Source organism: Lonchura striata, chromosome 5 (genome assembly GCF_046129695.1).
Source record: "Lonchura striata isolate bLonStr1 chromosome 5, bLonStr1.mat, whole genome shotgun sequence".
Taxonomy (NCBI): domain Eukaryota; kingdom Metazoa; phylum Chordata; class Aves; order Passeriformes; family Estrildidae; genus Lonchura; species Lonchura striata.
In genome coordinates this window covers 73270417-73292584 of record NC_134607.1, presented here as the reverse complement: position 1 = coordinate 73292584, position 22168 = coordinate 73270417, and the positions used below count along the sequence as shown (strand labels likewise).

Here is a 22168-nt window from a genome sequence, read left to right as displayed (position 1 = left end):
GGGAAAAGTCAAGCTTGGAGTGGAAAAAGAGGATAGAAGTACAGCAGCCTTTAAAAATGCCTGCACGGAGCAATAGTGGGAACCAGTCACATTTCTTCCTTCCTTGGTTTCTGTGATGACATAAATAGGAAGTAAGAAGACGTTAAACAAAAGGCAGAGCTAGGATTTGACAGGTCTTTATTTTGGCAGGCTGCATGGCAAACGCCTCTTCCGGGACTGCGACACGTTTTGGGGAATGGCAGAGAACGGAGGCAAAAGGTGCCGGGGAGACCTTCTGTTCCCTTCAGCCCCTTGCTCCGCTGGTTTCAGGGCACTCGCTTGGTTCGTTCCTAGAGAAAAACGATAGGGCATGATTTTCAAAACTACTGCCCGTCCCCAGTCAGAGTTTCCTACATTCCTGCATACAAATGAGTGGATCGAGAGAGGGCTTCTTTCCAAATGAGTTTAGCCATAGCTTCCTATTCTTTACCAATAGCTGTGAAAACGAAACACTTGCCAGGTTTTAGTATTCTACACACACCCCTCCCAGGGAATTTTGGGGCAGCTTTGGGTCCCTCTGCGGGACGGCACCCAGCGTGACCCGCCCCCCTCATTCGCCACCCACCCGCTCCTCCACCGCAGTGTGCGTCCCTCTCCTGGGGACCTTGGGGTGCCCCAAATGCCATCAGAGCCCCGAGTCTTCAGCCCCTAACCCTGACCCCCGAAGAAGGCACAGGACGAGTCCAACTGCCCCGGACAGCAGCCCAGCACTCCCTTCCAGCCCTTCCCACACCTCCATCCCCCCAGAAAGGGACTCCGCCGCAACAAGGAAGGGGGGGCAGCCCCCAGAAGGCTCGAAGCTCCCGCCCCGCCTCGCTGTCGCGGGCCAGGGGCAGAAAGAGGGAGCGGCAGAGGCGGCGGGGACGCGGCACGGCCGGCACGGCACAGAGCGGGGGCCGCTCGCAGCGCGATGCCGGCGGAGCCGCAGGTCCGGCAGCGCCGGGGCGGGGTCCGAGCGGCGCGGGGGATCCGCCGAGAGCCCCGGCCCCGTGCGGGGACTCCCGCAAGGCCCGGGGGGCGCCGGGCTCCGGCCCTCGGGGCTTTATTCTCCGGCGCCCCGAGCCCCGCGGCTGCGGGGGAAAGAAGCGAAGGGGCGACGGGAAGAGAGGAGGGAGAGCGGGACATGCGAAAGGGCGGGGAGGGAGGTCGGGCTGCGGAGGAAAGCGGGCGGGGAAGGGAAAGGCCGGCAGATGAGGAAGAGGGACGGGGCACAGAGGAGGGAGAGAGGGGGAATGGAACGGAGCAGCGGGGCAGGGACAGGACAGGAAGGATCCGGGTTTGGGGGGGACAAGGAAACGGGGGAAAGAGAGGTGACTGAGGGGAATACGGGCAGGAGCATGGAGCGGGAGAGAGAGGGACAGGAGGGGATCCTCCCAGCGCCCCGGCTCCGCCCCGGCGCCCCGCCCCGCCCCGCCCGGGCTGCTGCGCTCGGCAGAGCTCGGCTCCGTTCGGCTGGACTCGGCTCCTCGGCCAGCTTCGGCTACTTTCGGCCACGCTCGGCTATTTCCGGCCGCATTCGCCTCCATTCGCCTCTTCGGCAAAGCTCGGCTCGCCTCGGCTGAACTCGGCAGAGCTCGGCTCCGCTCGCCTCCTCGGCCCCTTTCGGCCGCTTTCGCCCACGCTCGCCTAGTCCCGCCCGCGCCCGCCTCCATTCGCCCATTCCCACAGCTCGGCTCCCTCCGCCCGGCCCCGGCTCCCTCCGGCTCACACATTTCCTCAGGGCACCTCATTCCACGGCACACAAACTGCAGCCCCTAAAAGGCTTGCAGCTCTTTCAACACACACACTTGTAACTCAGCTCTCGGGACAGAGCTGATGGCCCCTTTAGGACAAGAATAGTTACATCTAAAAGCAATTCCCTCATTTTGCATCTCCTTTTAATTTAACCCCCCCCCCCAAAATCCCATCCATATCACAAGGAATGTGCAGTTCTGGTTCCCCCACCCTCAGTACCCTATTTGTACAAAGGACCTGGGTGCAGCACACACTCCGGATTCAACTGAATAAAGCCCAGCTTCAATAATAAGAACAACTGACATTTGTTTGCAAATTAGGTGCAGTTTTGTACGGTGCTGCGTACCCTCGGAGCCGAGTCGAGGAAAAAGAGCTACAGCACTGGAACCTAAGTTTTAGTAGCCAAGTCATCTATAACTTGTGCCATAAAGTAAACCAAGGATAACTACAGTATTATCTGCTGAAGTTCTCCACTGTGGGTTTCGGGTACAGCAGCACGTGCTTTACTCCCAGCAAAAGCTGCTCAGGTTGGGGGAGCCAGGAAGCCAAGTCTCTCTACTTTGTCTGAACACCATCTTCCAGGAAGGTACTGCTTCCTCTCTCCCAGGCTCCTTTCAGCAAAGTGGCAAATACAGAATCCGGTGCCACAGGAGGCTCTTGGCTGACCTCCTTGTTGTTTTCAAACTGTTTAAAGCGAAACAAAAAGCATAAGAGAAAAACAGTGATAAGTATGAAACAAAAATCTCTTCAGCCACCTTTGTTTTGAGATGAGCTCTGAACTGAAGCTCTGGAAACACTGGCGTGCAGTCCTGCTAGAACAGAGCTGTCCAGCAGGTTCCCCAGGGGCATCAGGAGTGTTCACACTGCTGAGCTGAGAAAAACTCACCAAACCCAGCCCAGGGGCCTGTGATCCTCCACCCACCTGGGGGAACTCCGGGCGCTGTAAACAGAGGCCACAGCGCACACCAGGCTCTGCTGTGCCTGGTGAGGAGTCTCTGTATGAGCCCTGAGCCCTGGTATCGCCTCCCAAACACCACAGAGACCTCTTGTGCCATCAGAGAAAAGCCCTGGAGCAAACATGTGTCCCCAGCAGGATCAACAAGAGATGCAGAATTACCTCCTCAATAAAAATGCTGTTTCTGATGGAAATGTAACCTCTGTCGACTGCGAGGATTTTATAGGAATACTGGCTCAAGAATTCAGCGACTTCAGGGACTCCATACCACAGGTTCCTGGGACTGCTTGGGCATCCAGAGTCTATAGTATCGGTTAAACTGGTAGAGCTGAGGATACTTAGCAGCTTTCAGGGACTCGGGATCTTTGTCACAGAGCTGGAGCGTCAAGCAGGGAGCAAGGGGTTCTCTCGGAGAGTGCAGGAGGTCAGTGAAAACAGCACCAAGGTCCTCCACGACATCTGCTCCTAGAAAAGCCAAATAAATTAAACTATTGACATGAGCACGGACACTGGGACAACCTTCCTTACTTTGGGCCTTGCCAGCAGCCCACAGAGCCTCATGGAGAAAAGAACTGAACAAGATCAAAAAGTGTTCCTAGTGAACTATACACGTGCTCCTGGCCGCTGAGGTACCTGAAAAACCCTCCAGACATCATCAGCTCTTGCTGAAGCAAATAATCCACATTCGCTGTGTTGTGCCAAAAACACGCCCGGCCCTTAACAGGGAGAGACCCTGCCAGGCACCGCCTCAGAGAAGAACCAAGCTAACACCCAGCCAACATGTACAAATTAAGCAGAATTTTCTGTCAGAACTGGGACTTTCAGCACCCCCCAGGTGCTACTCGACTGCCACATACACACAGAGGGCTTTGTGAGGTGCTCTGGGGTTGGCCAATCCTGCTCCAAGCCCTGCTGATGCCCCTGTGATTTTAACGCTGTCCTCAAGGAGGTGGTAGAACCTCGCAATATTTGCCCTTGGAGCTTAATTTCTGAAGTTTTCCTTGGGAAACGCATCCACTTCCTACTTAACAATGCAGTCCTCTCTCCCTGCTCTCGGGAAGAGCTGCCCACAGGCACGAGAATCACCTTCCTCTCCTGATCGCCACGCTCTGCCCTTAAAACGCTGTGTTACTGAGGCCAACTACTTCCAGACCAAGACTGTCCATGCAGGGACAGTGCCCCTTTTCTTTAGAAGGTAACATGAGGGAAGGTAACAGGACCTCGCAGCCAGCAAGAGGATGGGAGAAGAAGCTGTGCTATCAGCAAGTACCAGTGCTCCAAATGCAGGGAGCGCCATGCAGCCCCGTCTCTGCCAGGAAAGGCTCATGGAGCAGAAGAATGAGCACACGGGCTGCCTCTCAATCTCCTGGCAGGAAGCTTCTCTACTCCCCTTGTGCCTGGACACAAAGCTTTGGGCAGTAAGAAGGGAGAGGCACGGTGGCACCCGTTCAGGGACGAGCCAAGCTACGGCACACCCTGCCCTGGTTCAGTGCTGGGAACTGACGGTGAGCTGGCTACAAAAACCACAGGAAAGATCATGTTTGACCCCATGCAGCTTTTCTCTTAGAAATCACTTTAGACACTCTTCTTGTGACTAGCGCTCAGTGAATCCTACCGGGACAGAATGGGATGTGCTGCAGCAGCAACCCTGACCATGGCGTGGCTGTCCCTGCTACCTGCACGGACACAGCTTGGCCACGGAGAGAAAATCTTTTGTGCCAGGAATATTTACCAGTGCCAGGTGCTGGTAAGCACTGCTCAGGGTGCTGCTGGCACCTGGGATGGCTCAAAGCTCCATGGTTTGTGGCAACAGCCAAAAAGCACATGCCACTTCCTGAGGACCTCCACCTGTAGTATCCTGGGCAATTCAAAACCCACTATTCCCTTGTGCCTTTGTCTACCTGGAGTCATTCAGGGAAATGAAAATACACTAACTGAATTAAGAAGAGAAAACTGTTAAGATACATTATTCTTAGGCCTCTGATGGAGAATTGAAGCACCATCAATTGCCTTCCTTCCTGCTCCTTTAATTTGCAGAATGAGTGTCCATACAGACTTCTAATGAGGTTTAATTCATCTTCCTTAAAGGTAGCTTAGTTTAACTTCCTTCTATTCCTCCTCTAGACAACTTATGAATTACACTATTAAAGCACCCTGACTCAAAGGATTCTTGCACTGTGGGAACACTTCCTGCTCAGAGTTTTTCAACAGTTAAAATCTCTGTGCTATCTTTTATGCCAGATTTAGTCAACTAGCCTAAATGGGTCCACAAAAGACATCTGTATGGATGAATGCAATTAGTTAAAATCTTCTCCTTCTCCTACTCAACAGAGTTATAGGGCCTGCAACAACATGCTAATTCAAGTTAAGAATGATTCTAGTGACTTCACTGTAGTTTGATAAGTATTAAGGATTTGCCTAGCAATGTGCTTGTACTGATTTTAATAAACTTTTTTCATCACTAGAGGCAAATTCCAGGAGACATTTATTTTAATTTAACTAACTCTACCTGAAGACATACCTTTGGTTAAGTAACCAGTATCCTTCACAGAACTGACTTACCTAAAGTGAGGTACTCTTAAATTGCTGTAATACCCAAAAGGAATCTACACACTGCAAAATGCCTTCAAGAATAATTGTGTTTAATTGGTATGGAGAAAGTTATGGTTGTGTTCTGAAAAACCATTCTTCTGCTAAAGATGAGGGACAAGATGCACATTTAAATTACTATGACACGGTGTGAATGAGACAGGGTCACATATATCAAAGGAAAACTACATCATTTTATGTTGCTTTCCTGTTTTTCCACTGCTTAGGTTTACAAAACTGGCAACACAATGTGTTGTCAAATATGTTGAGAGCTAGTTTTGGAGAGTACTCGATCTGAAAATAAATTCTCTTTTTAGGTGGCAATTGACTTCCACTGTCCTTAGTTACAAAGAGGGTCCACAGGAGTGTAGAACTTTTGAGGTCTGTGCTGCAGAAGCATGGGCTATGTTGCAGTTACTGCTGAACCACGCTCTGCCCTTAAAACGCTGTGTTACTGAAGCCAACTACTTCCAGGACCAAGACTATGCAGGGACAGTGTCCCTTCTCTTTAGGGTCAGGGAAAAAGGGCAGAAGCACCTACAGAGCTTCAATGCCCCTCTTGAGCACAAAGCACCGTGAATCTGCACCTCCTTCTGCTTGCAGGGAAGATAATAAAATGCCTCAAGGTAAAAAATGATAAATGGTAAAAAATTATTGCAAGAGGGCAGAAATGATGCCACTTTCACTCCACTGCTAGAAACGACACATAAAACATTAAAAAAACCCCTGTACCTGTTCCATTTTCAGACTGAAACAACAGCATATTCCTGGCTTCTAATGCAGCAGGGACAACAGCACTGAAGGGAAATGTTTGGATAATCACATCTTCATTCAAAGAGAACCCAATTTCTTCATCTAAGCCATCACTGCCCTCCATCAGAACAGCCAGCACATCCACGACATCTAATAAGTGAAGGAAAAAATGTAAGCAGAGGATCCAGACTAACTGGGAAAACAACAGAGGTAAAATGCAACATTCCAGGAACACAAAGTATCTTTTTAGTTTCCCCCAAAAAAACCAAAACCAAACCAAACAAACAAAAAACCCCACCAAAATGGAAACATTTTATACGGCCCCCTTGAGGACTTTCTTGGGTTGTTACTGATGTTTGGAGGGGTGTAAGGGCAGTTAACACTTGTGTTTGTGATGCTTTTGCTTGCTTTTGTAACTTTTCCTTTAGTATTTTAATAGTTTTAACTAAAAATGTTTGTGGCTTTGTTGGTATAGTAGTTATCTGTTTTAGTGTATTTTTTATAGTTTAATTAGTTTTTAATGTATTTAGTATACTTCTTGTAGAAGTATTACAATTTTGTAAAGCATACTGCTTTAATAATTAATTAATAATTTAATGATTTACGTATAAACGTATAAATATATATTTAACGTATAAATATATAAATATATTATGTATAAACTTAGGCACTCTAGTTTTTTTTTACTGCTGTTGTTGCTTTATTAATAAATGCTTTAAAAGTTTTTTGGTTTTTTTTTTTGCTTAATTTTTATATATGCTGGTAAATTTCTTGGGTCTTTTACTTTATCTATAGCTTGTTGAGTTAGTTGCATTGCCTTTTGACATTTTTTAGGTTTTAGCATAGCTTGTGCCTTAGTGCGAAAACATGGTCTTAAGCTTATCAATTTATCTATAGTTACTTTGTGAAGAGGATCTTTAGGCTGCTTTTGCATAGCTACAGCTTTATTAACTTCTGCTTGCTAGTGTGCACTAAATAAAAGTTTCTGATGCGGTGAGAAAATAAGTTTAGCAAGACTTTTAGAATTTTTTGGCAACAATATATTAGTACTCTAAATATAATTTAGTATTTGCTGAGTTGGTTTATTAGTTACTCTAAATTGACTCACTGTAGCTTGCAACTGTGACAACAATTTTTTAATCTAACGGTGTAATTTGAGCTGGTAACCTTTTGCTCGCTTGCTGCTGAAAAATTATAGGATAAGCTAAGTCGGCTGCTAGTTCTAAAGTTTGCTTATTCTCTTTGTTTAGTTTTTCTTTTGTTAGAGTTGCCTAAACTTCTTTTTGCTCTCTGGCCAGAGCCTTTGTTAGGTCAGACTTTGCCTTAGGGGGTGATTTACTGACAGACAAACTCTGACAAACCGGTGATCTCTGTTTGGGGGGGCTGGAGGAGCCGTGGGCTCACAACGCGACTCTGTTTCCGTGTCCTCAGGCACGGGTCGCAATGGAGGTAACTCCACTGTAGACACAGCAGGTGGCATGGAAATACTAGGTAATTAATTTTCTCTGCTATAACTTTTATTCTTCTCTAGTGTGACGTTGCTTGTGCAGCAGCTTTTTTTTCTGCCTGATGTTGTAATAACTCATTGTGAACTACCTTTTACAACTTTTTTAGCTTTTTGGCTGCCTTATCATCATCTAAAATGTCTTCTTATAGTTTATCTTTAAACTTACGCCACTTAGACAACTTATGTACTGTATGAGGATTTATAAAGAACCCCTTAGCATACCTATATGTTAATAACCTTGGCAGATCTTTATGTAAATCAATGTTTTTAATCTGCCTTTTCTGCAAGAATGCAGTAAATAAATCATATGCTGCTTGCCTCTCCATACCTCTATTGTCAGCGCTGTTGCAGCCCTCCGAGGTCGTCGGCAGCACGTATCGGCCAGGCTTGCCTCTGCAGTCACCTGGGGCACGGTGCACTCTATTTCAATTCAGCACTTTTGCCGTCCTGGCTGCATCAGGACCTGAACTCTTTTTCATCACTCCACCGTGGCGCCTATCACGTCGAGGTCACCATTTTTGGGGAAAAATAACGGGAGAAAAGCCCATTCTATAATGCCAACAAGTTTCAGTTTATTCTAAGTACGCATGTACAGTTATACCCGTTATAATGAAGCTCATGCATATTGCAAAACTTAGGCTCCTCATTGGTGTCTCTAGAACAGGTCAAGCTCGCCTTTGGGGCTTTCTCTGCTTGCTTTGTTTTCCCTTACACTTATCTCTTTGCTGACCGTTCTGCTGCTGGGAACCAGCTCACCCAAGGACGTGTGATATTGTTGCTACATCCGCTATTGCTGCACTCTGCAATTTTCAGCTACCGCTTCACTAACTGCAAGTAGTCATGGCCTCTCTCCCGAAGCCACTCATCCACAAAACTCTCCACACATCGATCCGAATTTTTGGGCACTTTTCCCTTTTTTTTTTTTTTTTTTTTTTTGCTTTTTCCCCATTTTTTGCCTTTCCCGCATTTTTGGGCTCCTAAACCGTTTCTTTGTGCGATTTTCCCACATTTTCTGATCTTTTTCCCACTTTTCGGCTCTTTCGCCGACTTTGGTCACTCCCCCCCAATTTCCGAGCTCCCCGATCCCATTTTCGCCCATTCTTCCCTAATTTTTGGGCTCTTTACCCATTTTTGGTCACTTCCCCCCCCGTTTCCGCGTTCCCCCATCCCGATTCCGGGCTCCTTGTCCCGCTTTTTGGCTTTTTTTTCCCGTGTTTTACCTTTTTTCCCCCTTTTTCTGGACTCTCGCATGTCATATTTCCCGCGTCCGGTCCCTCATGGCGGCCGCGCACGCGCAGGAGCGACCACAGGGACGGTCCATAGAGATGAATGGGAGGTCCTCCAGGAGCATAGAGACGAGCCGGAAGTTCCATGAAACCATAGAGACGAACAGAAAGTCCTCCAGAAACCATAGAGATGAACCGGAAGTTCCATAAGATCATAGAGACGAACATGAAGTCCTCCAAAACCCATAGAGATGAGCCGGAAGTTCCAAGAAACGATAGAGACTAAGCGGAAGTTTTCCAGAAACCATGGAGATTAACCGGAAATTCTACAACACCATTGAGACGAACAAGAAGTCCTCAAAAACAATAGAGATGAACCGTTGTCGTACGGACGGCAGCCGGCGCGGGACAACAAGCCACAACGCGATTTCATACGGACGGCGACCGGTGCGGGACAGAAATCCGCAACGCTTGGTGGCATGGACGGCGGCAGGCGCGGGACAGAAAGCTGCCCTCGCCGCTGCCATCCTTCTCCGGCGCCGCCGCGGAGCCGCCTTCAGCTCTCCCCTCACTCACAGACACCGCCCCGCTCGCCGCTCGCTGCCGCCCCTCGCCCTTCCCGCCCCGTCTCGGTGGTTTTGGGGCCGCTCTGGCTCCTCCCGCCCCGTCTCGGTGGTTTTGCCGGGCGCTGGCTGGGGGCCTGCAGTACCGCCCTGTGTCCACAAGGCGGCAGCACTGCCGCCCGCCACCGTCGGGGGCCGCCGCTCGCCTCGGGGCCGCGGGGCGGGGCCGGCGGCAAAAAAGAACGGGCGCCGTCCCCTGCGGAACGTCCTCGGTAGCAAATGCCCCGAAACATCCCGCGCGGAAAAGAACGCAAACAAAAAAAACCCTGCCTCTAACCCAACAAGAACCAAAAGAAAAAACCTTTTCTTTTAAACTGCATTTCAATGTATTTTGTTTTTATATTTTTAATATTTATATACACATTCATATTTATAATTCGGATTTAAAGGCTGACAGGGGAGGGAAGAGGGACGGTGGACAGAGGAGGGAGAGAGGAGGAAAGGAACGGAGCAGCGGGGCAGGGACAGGACAGGAAGGATCCGGGTTTGGGGGGGACAAGGAAACGGGGGAAAGAGAGATAACCGAGGGGAATACGGGCAGGAGCACGGAGAAGGAGGGAGAGGGACAGGAGTGGGATCCCTCCCAGCGCCCCGGCTCCGCCCCGGCGCCCCGCCCTGCCCGGGCTGCTGCGCTCGGCAGAGCTCGGCTCCGTTCGGCTGGACTCGGCTCCTCGGCCAGCTTCGGCTACTTTCGGCCACGCTCGGCTATTTCCGGCCGCATTCGCCTCCATTCGCCTCTTCGGCAAAGCTCGGCTCGCCTCGGCTGAACTCGGCAGAGCTCGGCTCCGCTCGCCTCCTCGGCCCCTTTCGGCCGCTTTCGCCCACGCTCGCCTAGTCCCGCCCGCGCCCGCCTCCATTCGCCCATTCCCACAGCTCGGCTCCCTCCGCCCGGCCCCGGCTCCCTCCGGCTCACACATTTCCTCAGGGCACCTCATTCCACGGCACACAAACTGCAGCCCCTAAAAGGCTTGCAGCTCTTTCAACACACACACTTGTAACTCAGCTCTCGGGACAGAGCTGATGGCCCCTTTAGGACAAGAATAGTTACATCTAAAAGCAATTCCCTCATTTTGCATCTCCTTTTAATTTAACCCCCCCCCCCAAAATCCCATCCATATCACAAGGAATGTGCAGTTCTGGTTCCCCCACCCTCAGTACCCTATTTGTACAAAGGACCTGGGTGCAGCACACACTCCGGATTCAACTCAATAAAGCCCAGCTTCAATAATCAGAACAACTGACATTTGTTTACAAATTAGGTATAATTTTGTACGGTGCTGCGTACCCTCGGAGCCGAGTCGAGGAAAAAGAGCTACAGCACTGGAACCTAAGTTTTAGCAGCCAAGTCATCTGTAACTTGTGCCATAAAGTAAACCAACGATAACTACATTATTATCTGCAGAAGTTCTCCACTGTGGGTTTCGGGTACAGCAGCACGTGCTTTACTCCCAGCAAAAGCTGCTCAGGTTGGGGGAGCCAGGAAGCCAAGTCTCTCTACTTTGTCTGAACACCATCTTCTAGGAAGGTACTGCTTCTTCTCTCCCAGGCTCCCTTCAACAAAGTGGCAAATACAGAATCCGGTGCCACAGGAGGCTCTTGGCTGACCTCCTTGTGGTTTTCAAACTGTTTAAAGCGAAACAAAAAGCATAAGAGAAAAACAGTGATAAGTATGAAACAAAAATCTCTTCAGCCACCTTTGTTTTGAGATGAGCCCTGAACTGAATCTCTGGAAACACTGGCATGCAGTCCTGCTAGAACAGAGCTGCCCAGCAGGTTCCCCAGGGGCGTCTGGAGTGTTCACACTGCTGAGCTTAGAAAAACTCACCAAACCCAGCCCAGGGGCCTGTGATCCTCCACCCACCTGGGGGAACTCCAGGTGCTGTAAACAGAGGCCACAGCGCACACCAGGCTCTGCTGTGCCCGGTGAGGAGTCTCTGTATGAGCCCTGAGCCCTGGTATCGCCTCCCAAACACCACAGAGACCTCTTGTGCCATCAGAGAAAAGCCCTGGAGCAAACATGTGTCCCCAGCAGGATCAACAAGAGATGCAGAATTACCTCCTCAATAAAAACGCTGTTTCTGATGGAAATGTAACCTCTGTCGACTGCGAGGATTTTATAGGAATACTGGCTCAAGAATTCAGCGACTTCAGGGACTCCATACCACAGGTTCCTGGGACTGCTTGGGCATCCAGAGTCTATAGTATTGGTTAAACTGGTAGAGCTGAGGATACTTAGCAGCTTTCAGGGACTCGGGATCTTTGTCACAGAGCTGGAGCGTCAAGCAGGGAGCAAGGGGTTCTCTCAGAGAGTGCAGGAGGTCAGTGAAAACAGCACCAAGGTCCTCCACGACATCTGCTCCTAGAAAAGCCAAATAAATTAAACTATTAACATGAGCACGGACACTGGGACAACCTTCCTTACTTTGGGCCTTGCCAGCAGCCCACAGAGCCTCATGGAGAAAAGAACTGAACAAGATCAAAAAGTGTTCCTAGTGAACTATACACGTGCTCCTGGCTGCTGAGGTGCCTGAAAAACCCTCCAGATATCATCAGCTCTTGCTGAAGCAAATAATCCACCTTTGCTGTGTTGTGCCAAAAACACAGCCGTCTCTTAACAGGGACGGACCCTGCCAGGCACCGCCTCAGAGAAGAACCGAGCTGTACTGGGGGCACACACCCAGCCAACGTGTACAAGTTAAGCAGAATTTTCTGTCAGAACTGGGACTTTCAGCACCCCCCAGGTGCTACTCGACTGCCACATACACACAGAGGGCTTCGTGAGGCGCTCTGGGGTTGGCCAGTCCTGCTCCAAGCTCTGCTGATGCTCCTGTGGTTTTAACGCTGTCCTCAAGGAGGTGGTAGAACCTCGCAGTATTTGCCCTTGGAGCTTAATTTCTGAAGTTTCCCTTGGGAAATGCATCCACTTCCTACTTAACAATGCAGTCCCCTCTCCCTGATCTCGGGAAGAGCTGCCCACAGGCACGAGAATCACCTTCCTCTCCTGATCGCCACGCTCTGCCCTTAAAACGCTGTGTTACTGAGGCCAACTACTTCCAGACCAAGACTGTCCATGCAGGGACAGTGTCCCTTCTCTTTAGGGTCAGGGAAAAAGGGCAGACGCACCTACAGAGCTTCAATGCCCCTCTTGAGCACAAAACACTGTGAATCTGCACCTCCTTCTGCTTGCAGGGAAGATAATAAAATGCCTCAAGGTAAAAAATGATAAATGGTAAAAAATTATTGCAAGAGGGCAGAAATGATGCCACTTTCACTCCACTGCTGGAAATGACACATAAAACATTAAAAAACCCCCTGTACCTGTTCCATTTTCAGACTAAAGCAACAGTATATTCCTGGCTGCTAATGCAGCAGGGACAACAGCACTGAAGTGAAATGTTTGGATAATCATATCTTCATTTTAAGAGAACCCAATTTCTTCATCTAAGCCATCACTGCCCTCCATCAGAACAGCCAGCACATCCACGACATCTAATAAGTGAAGGAAAAAATGTAAGCAGAGGATCCAGACTTACTGGGAAAATAACAGACGTAGAATGCAACATTCCAGCAACACAAGGTATCTTTCTAGTTCTCAAAAAAAAAAAAAACCAAACCAAAACCGAACAAAACAAACACAAAAAGCCCTCAAAAAAATAAATAAAACCAACAAAAAAAACCCAATCAAAAAACCCAAAGGCACATTTGTCAGGCAATACAATGTTAGGGGCAGCACAAAAATCACAGCTGTACTTCACTCTGGCTTTCAATGCTGCTTTCCAGCACAGGTTGCCCAGAGAAGCTGTGGCTGCCCCCGGATACCTAGAAGTGTCCAAGGCCAGGCTGGACAGGGCTTAGAGCATCCTGGGATGGTGGAAGGTGTCCCTGCCCATGGCAGGGGGTGGAACGGGACGAGCTTTAAAAAAAAGGAGCCTTCCCATCCAAACCCTTCTGCGATTCCATGATTCTATGAGCAGCCCCAGGCAGAAGGACTAGATTTCCATTGTGGTTCGAAAATGCTGTTGCAAGAGCACGAAGAGAGATTTCAAATACCGTTAAAGTGGCACAACCACATCAAAAATTACGTTTGGGGGTAAAGTGGCAACTCTGCAATTCCAGCTTCTGATACCAAGGACACATGGAGGGCTGAATCCTGGAGGTCCTTACAGGACAGGATTTCTAGAGTTATCCATCCCCAGTTTGCTGCTTAGGGTTAGAAAACGTAGCCCCAAGTCTTGGAATTCTGTTCTTAGAGGGGTTACCACATACCATCAGCGTGAGAGACGGGGATGCTGATGTTTGATCCGAGTCCTGTAGCAACCTGGAGCACGCTGGCGTCCCGAACCAGGTCTGCTGCCTTGTCCGTGTAGGGGTAGGGCTTTGTCCTCAGCCTTCAGCAGGATCTGTCAGCAAAGGTGGAGAGAAAAGTAGAGTGCACCGGCTCCCAAGTGTGGGGGAACCATGTGCTGCTAAGGAAGACCACATGCTGAAAGTGGTTGGAAGCCGGGTAGGTTTTGGGAAGACAAATTCCATACTACTTCTGCAGGATTCTGTCTACAGTTCCTGCTCTACAAACCAAATACATGAAACGACAACAAACAAAAAAAAAACCACATTAAATTATCAACAACGAAATAATTATTTCTACCTCAATAACCCCATAATGCCTCAAACCATTCCAAGGAGGGCAGCAGGAGGGGCGGGCAAAGCCAGGGCCCTGCCGGGCTCCCCTCGCTGCTGCCATCCTTCTCTGGTGCTGCCGCCGAGCCGCCTTCAGCCCAAAACCCACCCAAAAATACCCCAAAATCGTCCTAAAAATACCCACAAAAAACCCACCCAAAAATACCCAAACCCTCCTAAAAATACTCAAAAAACTCACCATAAAATGCCCCAAAACAGCCCAAAACCCTCCCAAGAATACCCCAAAAAATCCACCCAAAAATACCCTAAAACCCACCAAAAAATACCCCAAAGCCCTCTCAAGAATACCCGAAAACCCTGCCCAAAACCACCCTGAAACCCCAAATTAACCACTCGGAGCTCCCCATACCCCAAAATTTCCTCCCCAAACCCCAAAATTCCCCCCCAACCCCCAAAATTCACTTCTGGGTCTCGTCCTTGGTGTCCGGCGGCTGATGGGGCCCCCCCAGGCCCGAGGGCGGTGCCCCCAAACCCGGGGGGAGTTCGGGGTCCGAGTCGGGGTCGTCCTCATGAGCCACCAGCCTGGGGACCCAAAAACCGGGGGGAACCCCAAATCAGGGGGGGGACCCAAAATTGGGGGGGTTCCTGGGGGATTCTGGAAGGTTTTTAGGGCATCCCAGGAGGAATTTTGGGGTGTCAGGGGGTTTTTGGGGTCCCAGGAGGAATTTCAGGGATCCTAAAGGGAAATTTGGAGGTCCCAGGGGGTGTTTTGGGGCCCCAAAAGGAATTTTGGGCATCCCGGGGGGGGCTTTTGGAGTCCTGGGGAGAATTTTAGGGGTCTCAGGGGGTTTTTGGGAGAAACTTTGGGGGTTCTGAGTAGAATTTTGGGGGCCCCAGGGGTGGTTTTGGGGTTCCGAAGGGAATTTTGGGGGGTTCCAGGGGGATTTTTGGGGCTCCTGAAGGGAATTTTTGGGTTTCCGAGGCTGTTTTTGGGGGTCCCGGGGCTGTTTTTGGGGCATCCCGCTGGGGTTTTTTGGGGGTCCCGGGAGTGTTTTTGGGGTCCCCCCCTCACCAGTCCATGGCCGGTTCCACTCCCCGGTTCCCGGTCAGTGCCAGCGCCTGCACCCTGCGGGACCGGGGGGCTCCCGGTTATTTTTGGGGGGGTCCCGGGGGGTTTTTTGGGGGTCCCGGAGAAATTTTAGGGGGCCCGCGTCCCCTCCGGCTGCTCCCGCCCGCCCTCCCCCGCTGTCCCCGGCCCTCCCCCGATGTCCCACCGGTGCCGCCGCCCTCACGCACGCCAAGCCCCGAATCCCATCTCCAGCAGCGCCTCCAGAGCCCGCCCGGACCCAGTCCCGGTCCCACCGCCGGCCGCCATCACGGCGGCGCCGGGCTCGCGTCACGTGGGGGACGGCGGCCGGCGAGGATCAGAAAGCACAAACCATTCTGGTACGGACGGCGACCGAAGAGGGACAAAAAGCCTCAAAGTGTTGCGGTATGGACGGCGGTCGGCGAGGGACAGAAAGCCCTCCCCTCACTCACAGACACCGCCCCGCTCGCCGCTCGCTCCCGCCCCTCGCCCTTCCCGCCCCGGCACCCAGCGGCGAAGGGCAGGGCGCGGGCTGGGGGGCTGCAGTACCGCCCTCTGTCCACAAGGCGGCAGCACTGCCACCCGCCACACCCGGGGGCCGCCGCTCTCCCGGAGGGGAGGCAGGCGGAAAAGAGCGGCGGCGATCGAGCCCCTTGGAAAAAAAATCCTTAGAAATAAATGGCCCAAAAAACCCCGCACAGAAATTAAAAGACCCTGCCTCGAACCAAATAACGCCCCCTCCGCCCCAAAAGCCCTTTCTTTTAAACCTATACATATTTCCACGTTGGTTTTGTTTATTTCTAGCTTTACGGCAGGGAGGCGGTGGGACAGCACGGGAGGGGACGGGACGGGCGCCCCGCGCGGCATGGCAGAGGCAGGGGCCGCGCCCAGGATGGCGGCCGCTGCAGGAGCCGGGCAGAGAGAGGCGAATCTGCCGATGCCGGTCGGCGCCTGCTCGAAATCCGACCGCCCGCGGAGCCACTGAGCCCACAGCCCGTGTGCACGGCAGTGGAACGGCCGCGGAAAATCCCGCCGGGCCACGCCGGCGTCAGGGTGGTGTTCAAGCAGAGCAGTCGACAGACACGGCTCCCGGATGTTCGCATCCTTTTCTTTGCGCCCTCTCGAGAAGGTCAAGCGAGCCCGCGCCAAGGCGTTCGCAAGAAGCCGGGCCGTGGGGACCTTGACGGAGAGAGGCGTTTTGCCGGTGCCTGTCGGCTCCCGCCAAAAACCCGCACGGTCGCGGTGCTGCTGACCCCACAGCCCATATGCACGGCATCGGAACCGCCGCGGAAAATCCCGTCGGGGGGCGCCGGCGGTGCGGGCAATTCAGGCAGTGTAGAAAACAGACACGGGTCCTCGAATTTCAATGTCCTCCTTTTCGCGCCCTCTCGAGAAGGTCAAGCGAGTCCGCGCCAAGCCACTCCCAAGATGGCGGCCGCGGGCGGCGGGCTGCAGTACCGCTCTCTGCCCACACGGCGGCAGCACTGCACCGTCCCCTCCGGAAAAGCCTCGGCAGCGAATGCCCCGAAACATCCCGCGTGGACAAGAACGCCAACAAAAAAAACCCTGCCTCTGACCCGATAGGAACCGAAAGAAAAAGCCTTTCCTCTTAAACTGCATTTCAATCGATTTTATTTTTATATTTTTCATATTTACATTCACATTCGGATTTGTAATGGATATTGATGGAAATTTTTTTTTTATGATTTCTGACATTTATTCGTGTTCCATTTTGTTACATTTTATATTTTTATACATTGCTTACATATTTCTATAGTTAGATTTCTATATCTAAAAGGTTCATATTGCTTAAAATAAACCCCTGCCTCGATCCAAGTAAAAAACTTTTTTAAAAACCCTTTATTTAAGCTCCATTTAGATGTATCTCTATTTTTCGCATTTATATTCAAATTTATATTTTAAATGTAGATTGATGTATGGTGTTATTTATAGTCTATCTCTTCCTAATACTTATTTTTAATTCTATTTTATATTTTTATATACACACCAGTATACATTGATTATATATTTCCATATTTAGAATGATAACAAAATAAAATGCATATTAATATTTTTTCCATTAAAACCCTGCCTCTAAACAAATAAAAACAAAAAAGCCCTTTCTATAAAAGATGCTTGAATATTTATATTTTTTTTTCATCATTATAGTCACAGTTGAATTTTTACTTTATATTGATTTATAAATATATATCATATATATAATAAGGTAGCAAGATAGAATTTTAATAATAATTTATCTATTTCGTACATACCGCTAATACTTATATTTACTTACCTTTGAATTTTTATATAGATCTTAACGTATTTAGAATATATTTCTATACAAAGATTTCTAATTTCATTTTATTTCTATTCATAATTTTTATAATAAGATCCCTACCTACTACCAAATAGAAAAGAAAAATCCCCTTTATTTTAAGCTATATTTAAATATTTCTATATTTCTACTTTTGATTTTTACAAGTATTTATCTATTCTATCACAACATATTGAGGTACTATATTTCGATATATAATATTTATGACATGTAATGTGTTATAATAAGACACATACAGTAAAATGTGCATTATGTACTGTATTAATTCCTATTGTTTTATAATATTCATATATCCACATATATTAATTATACATTTCTATATGGATATTTATGTATATAATCGATATTTATATGTATATAAACATATAAAATACTCTACATCAAACAATATAATACCTAATAGTAATGGATAGCATTATTTATGTTACATGTTTAATTTGTTTTCCGTTTATATTTAAAATTGAAGTTTTATATTCCCATTTTCATATTTATGCATTTGTTTTGTTTCATTAGAGTTATAGTTAAAACACTGCAGTTATAATCTAATTCCTAAAAATAAAATGCCAAAACAAACAGCATCAAATTCCCACCAATACCGTCCAAAAAATTCAGAAAGGCTCCACCAGCCAACCAACTACCAGCAAAAATACCCGCACTACACTCCTTTCACTAGCAGCTCTTATCACGTCACAAAAACGAAACAACCGTTTTAAAAAAGACCGATAGAAACCCACACAGCAAATCACAAAAACCACTAAAAAAAAAAAAAAAAAAAAAAAAAGCCAACTAACTTACCGTACTCCAACCCATACAAGAGACCCCCAACGTTTCTAAAAAAAATAATAACCAAAACTCTATCACTACACTAACTCATAAAGAGAACACAGTGCTCCATAAAATTAACTAAAAAGCCCCACCAAATAATTACAGCTATTAAAAAATCGGAACCACGAAGAAACAAAAAAATCACCACCCAAATAAAATAAATACCTAAAGAGATCCACCATGGAAATGCCCATGTTCCCAAAAATAAAACTAATAAAAAAACAACAACCAAATACATCAAGCTACAAAAAAAAAAAAAAAAATTATATTAACAACAACAAAATAAGTATTCCTAACTCAAGAAACAAATATTGCCTAAAACCATCAAAACACAAATACCACCTAGAAAAAAACACGTCGCCAAAAGAGAAACGTAACCACAAACAATATCTCCCAAGTTCTCTGCAACAATGAAACATACACGGCAATCAAATAAGCCAAATGAATGAAACCCCTATAATATAATAAATAAGAATGCACTCATCAATATTAAAAAAAAACCTCACCGATTAACTCCAGGACACTCCCTCAAGCCCACCAAAACAAACACTATGCACTCGCGCTAATAAAAGCCTCCACAACCGAATTAAAAAACGACCCTCTACTTCATGCTACGACCCAGAAAAAACAGTGTAAACCTTTAGAAACACATCCTTTAAAAACATAAGAACCGATCAAAAAGAAATCCAACAACACTCAACCCAAAAAAAAACCTTGTCTCGAGCACCCGAAGCAAGAACCGTAACAACCAAGAAGCGCCCGGGGCCCTTCTCCTACAGCGACGCCGATCAAAAGCCACCGATCCCAGGAGCTCCTCAGGAGCGCCTCAAAAGCAGCGCAGCGAGGGAGGCTGGAAGATGCGGAGCCGCGCTCCCGGCCCCGGGCGCAGCGCGGCTCCGGCAGGAAAGCGGCTCCTCCGGCAGGCAGAGGCGGCGCCGCGCCGGCAGACCCCCGCCCGCTGCCCCCGGCCCGGCGGGGCCGGCACCGGGCCCGGGGGGCCCCGGCGGCGCCCGAGCCCCGCGCCCGGAGCGGACGGAGCGGCGGCACCGGCCGGCACCGGCCCCGCCCGCGCCGCCTCCCCCGCCCGCCGGCCCGGCCAAAGCTCCGCTCGGCTCCGCACGGCTCGCACCGGCGCGGCTCCGGCGGGCCCGCGGCAGCCCAGCCGCGCCCAGCTCCCCTTCCGCCCCGGCCAGCCCCGGCACTGCCGGCAGGGCTCCGCGCCGGACCCTTCGCTGCCGGGCCGGGGGCAGAAGAAGCGCCCCGAATGCAGAGGCACAGCCCAATCCCCGCCCTGCCAGCGCTGCCACGGCTGCAGCTCCCTTCCTCTGCAGCCCCGACTCTGACGCCACGCTCCGGCGCTCACCTCACCCCAACAAGGGAAAAGAAATGTAGGCTTCCCTTCAATCGCGTCCCCTAGAAGAGAAGAAAAGAAGCGGCTTGCCTCAAATGATGGCAAAAGGGGGCTTCTTACCTCAATCCAAACACCTTAAAAGGCGGGACCAGAGGACTGCCCCCTCCAATTCAACCTTAGGATGACAAAATCTCAAAGGGAAAGGGGAAAAGTCCCCGCTACAAAGGCGCACCGGCTCACCTCCTTGGCTGCTGCTTCTCGACACAAAGATTTGTCCCTCGGCCCCTCCTTTGAGCAATGCTCCACGTATCCAGGTGGGGATCCAGGTGATCCCCCGGACCCTGTCCGAAGCGCTCACCGTCCTTCCAGGAGACAGCCACGGGAACCCCCAAAAACCCCTCTCCTCCAGCAGCTCCGTGCAAAAGAGATGTGAGGAAAACCCCCTAAATCAGCCACCGAAGGAGCTGCCCCCTCCTCATCATCCTCACAGCTCACACCTGGGGCTGCTCAGAGCCCTCATCATCCTAACAGCTCACACCTGCCGCTGTTGCCACTCTCCAACAGCGTCTCTCCATCTCCAGCACGCATCCCAATTCTCACAAACACAGATCCAACAGAATTCTGCTATGGGTGTCTGCTTTTCTTAATCCATCTGATTACACAATTAAAAAACATATACACCAAACATCCTGATCCAGTTTCAGTAACAAGCCCAGCCCCAGCATCCATGTCAGAGGCATAAAAGGGATGTGGCAGCAAGAACCCCACAGTCCCTGTGCCAGCCCTTCGGATCCTATGGAGTGTGCAGCCCCCTTTCCCAGCCCTGCAGTGATTACAGCAGCCGCCCTACAAATCCCCTTTCCCAGCCCCAGTGATTTCAGCTCTTCACCCACAAGCTTTATTTAACTGCCAGCTCTCTTCGTTAGCTCCAGCTGTGCCTTTCTCCATCTTCAGCGTGCAGGATCTTGGCCTTGGCTGCAGCTCTGCAACACTTCAGCTCGTGCCCCAGGGTGTCTAAGCCCACCCCAGAATCAATATCCCAGTTCTGAAGTGATTTCAGCTGCCACCCACCAATGCCCACCCACTGTGCCTACGCTGTATTATTTCAATTCAAAGCCCAGAACCTCGCTCTCAGCAATAGAATTCTTTTTCCATTTTCAGACACAATCCCAGCCCCACAGTGACTTTGCCCCCAGCCCCACAGGTGCCGTCGCAGACCGAGAACATATCACTGCATTGCCGGGATTTTCAGGCGCAATGTTAGAGCCCCCACGTGCGCACTACACATCCTGTTCTAGTTTCAGTCACAAGCCCAGCCCCAGCATCCATGTCAGAGGCATAAAAGGGATGTGGCAGCAAGAACCCCACAGTCCCTGTGCCAGCCCTTCGGATCCTATGGAGTGTGCAGCCCCCTTTCCCAGCCCTGCAGTGATTACAGCAGCCACCCTACAAATCCCCTTTCCCAGCCCCAGTGATTTCAGCTCTTCACCCACAAGCTTTATTTAACTGCCAGCTCTCTTCGTTAGCTCCAGCTGTGCCTTTCTCCATCTTCAGCGTGCAGGATCTTGGCCTTGGCTGCAGCTCTGCAACACTTCAGCTCGTGCCCCAGGGTGTCTAAGCCCACCCCAGAATCAATATCCCAGTCCTGCAGTGATTTCAGCTCCTACCCAAAAATGCCCAGCCACTGTGCCTAGCCTGTATTATTTCAATTCAAAGCCCAGAACCCCACTCTCAGCAATAGAGTTCTTTTACAATTTTCAGACACAATCCCAGCCCCACAGTCCATTTGCCAGCCCCACAGTGACTTTGCCCCCAGCCCCACAGGTGCCGTCGCAGACCGAGAACATATCACTGCATTGCCGGGATTTTCAGGCGCAATGTTAGAGCCCCCACGTGCGCACTACACATCCTGTTCTAGTTTCAGTCACAAGCCCAGCCCCAGCATCCATGTCAGAGGCATAAAAGGGATGTGGCGGCAAGAACCCCACAGTCCCTGTGCCAGCCCTTCGGATCCTATGGAGTGTGCAGCCCCCTTTCCCAGCCCTGCAGTGATTAGAGCACCCGCCCTACAAATCCCCTTTCCCAGCCCCAGTGATTTCAGCTCTTCACCCACAAGCTTTATTTAACTGCCAGCTCTCTTCGTTAGCTCCAGCTGTGCCTTTCTCCATCTTCAGCGTGCAGGATCTTGGCCTTGGCTGCAGCTCTGCAACACTTCAGCTCGTGCCCCAGGGTGTCTAAGCCCACCCCACCATCAATATCCCAGTCCTGCAGTGATTTCAGCTCCTACCCACCAATGCCCACCCACTGTGCCTACCCTGTATTATTTCAATTCAAAGCCCAGAACCCCGCTCTCAGCAATAGAGTTCTTTTTCCATTTTCAGACACAATCCCAGCCTCACAGTGACTTTGCCCCCAGCCCCACAGGTGCCGTCGCAGACCGAGAACATATCACTGCATTGCCGGGATTTTCAGGCGCAATCTTAGAGCCCCCACGTGCGCACTA

At 50.0% G+C, this 22168-nt stretch overlaps 3 long non-coding RNA genes across 9 annotated transcripts; all 3 read right to left on the bottom strand.

Moving 5' to 3' along the window:
- Positions 1-160: 160 nt before the first annotated feature.
- LOC144246354 (uncharacterized) lies at positions 161-590 on the bottom strand. Its single transcript, XR_013340077.1, has 2 exons — positions 406-590; positions 161-329 (listed from the first exon to the last, which is right to left on the bottom strand). It is a non-coding gene; the product is annotated as an uncharacterized LOC144246354 (long non-coding RNA).
- Positions 591-1894: 1304 nt separating this feature from the next.
- LOC144246351 (uncharacterized) lies at positions 1895-8964 on the bottom strand. 2 transcript variants are annotated; one of them, XR_013340066.1, is made up of 5 exons: positions 8798-8964; positions 7906-8072; positions 6050-6220; positions 2891-3193; positions 1895-2457 (listed from the first exon to the last, which is right to left on the bottom strand). It is a non-coding gene; the product is annotated as an uncharacterized LOC144246351 (long non-coding RNA). The 2 variants fall into 2 exon arrangements; XR_013340065.1 differs by lacking the exon at positions 8798-8964 and having other exon boundaries at positions 7906-8749.
- A 764-nt stretch (positions 8965-9728) lies between these two features.
- On the bottom strand, positions 9729-15630 carry LOC144246350 (uncharacterized). Of its 6 annotated transcripts, none has more exons than XR_013340064.1 (6): positions 15339-15477; positions 14527-14646; positions 13693-13826; positions 12745-12915; positions 11483-11785; positions 9729-11049 (listed from the first exon to the last, which is right to left on the bottom strand). It is a non-coding gene; the product is annotated as an uncharacterized LOC144246350 (long non-coding RNA). The 6 variants fall into 6 exon arrangements; XR_013340062.1 differs by lacking the exons at positions 12745-12915; positions 15339-15477 and adding exons at positions 15137-15190; positions 15504-15630 and having other exon boundaries at positions 10670-11049; XR_013340061.1 differs by lacking the exon at positions 12745-12915 and adding an exon at positions 15137-15190 and having other exon boundaries at positions 10670-11049; positions 15361-15482.
- Between the last annotated feature and the right edge of the window lie 6538 nt (positions 15631-22168).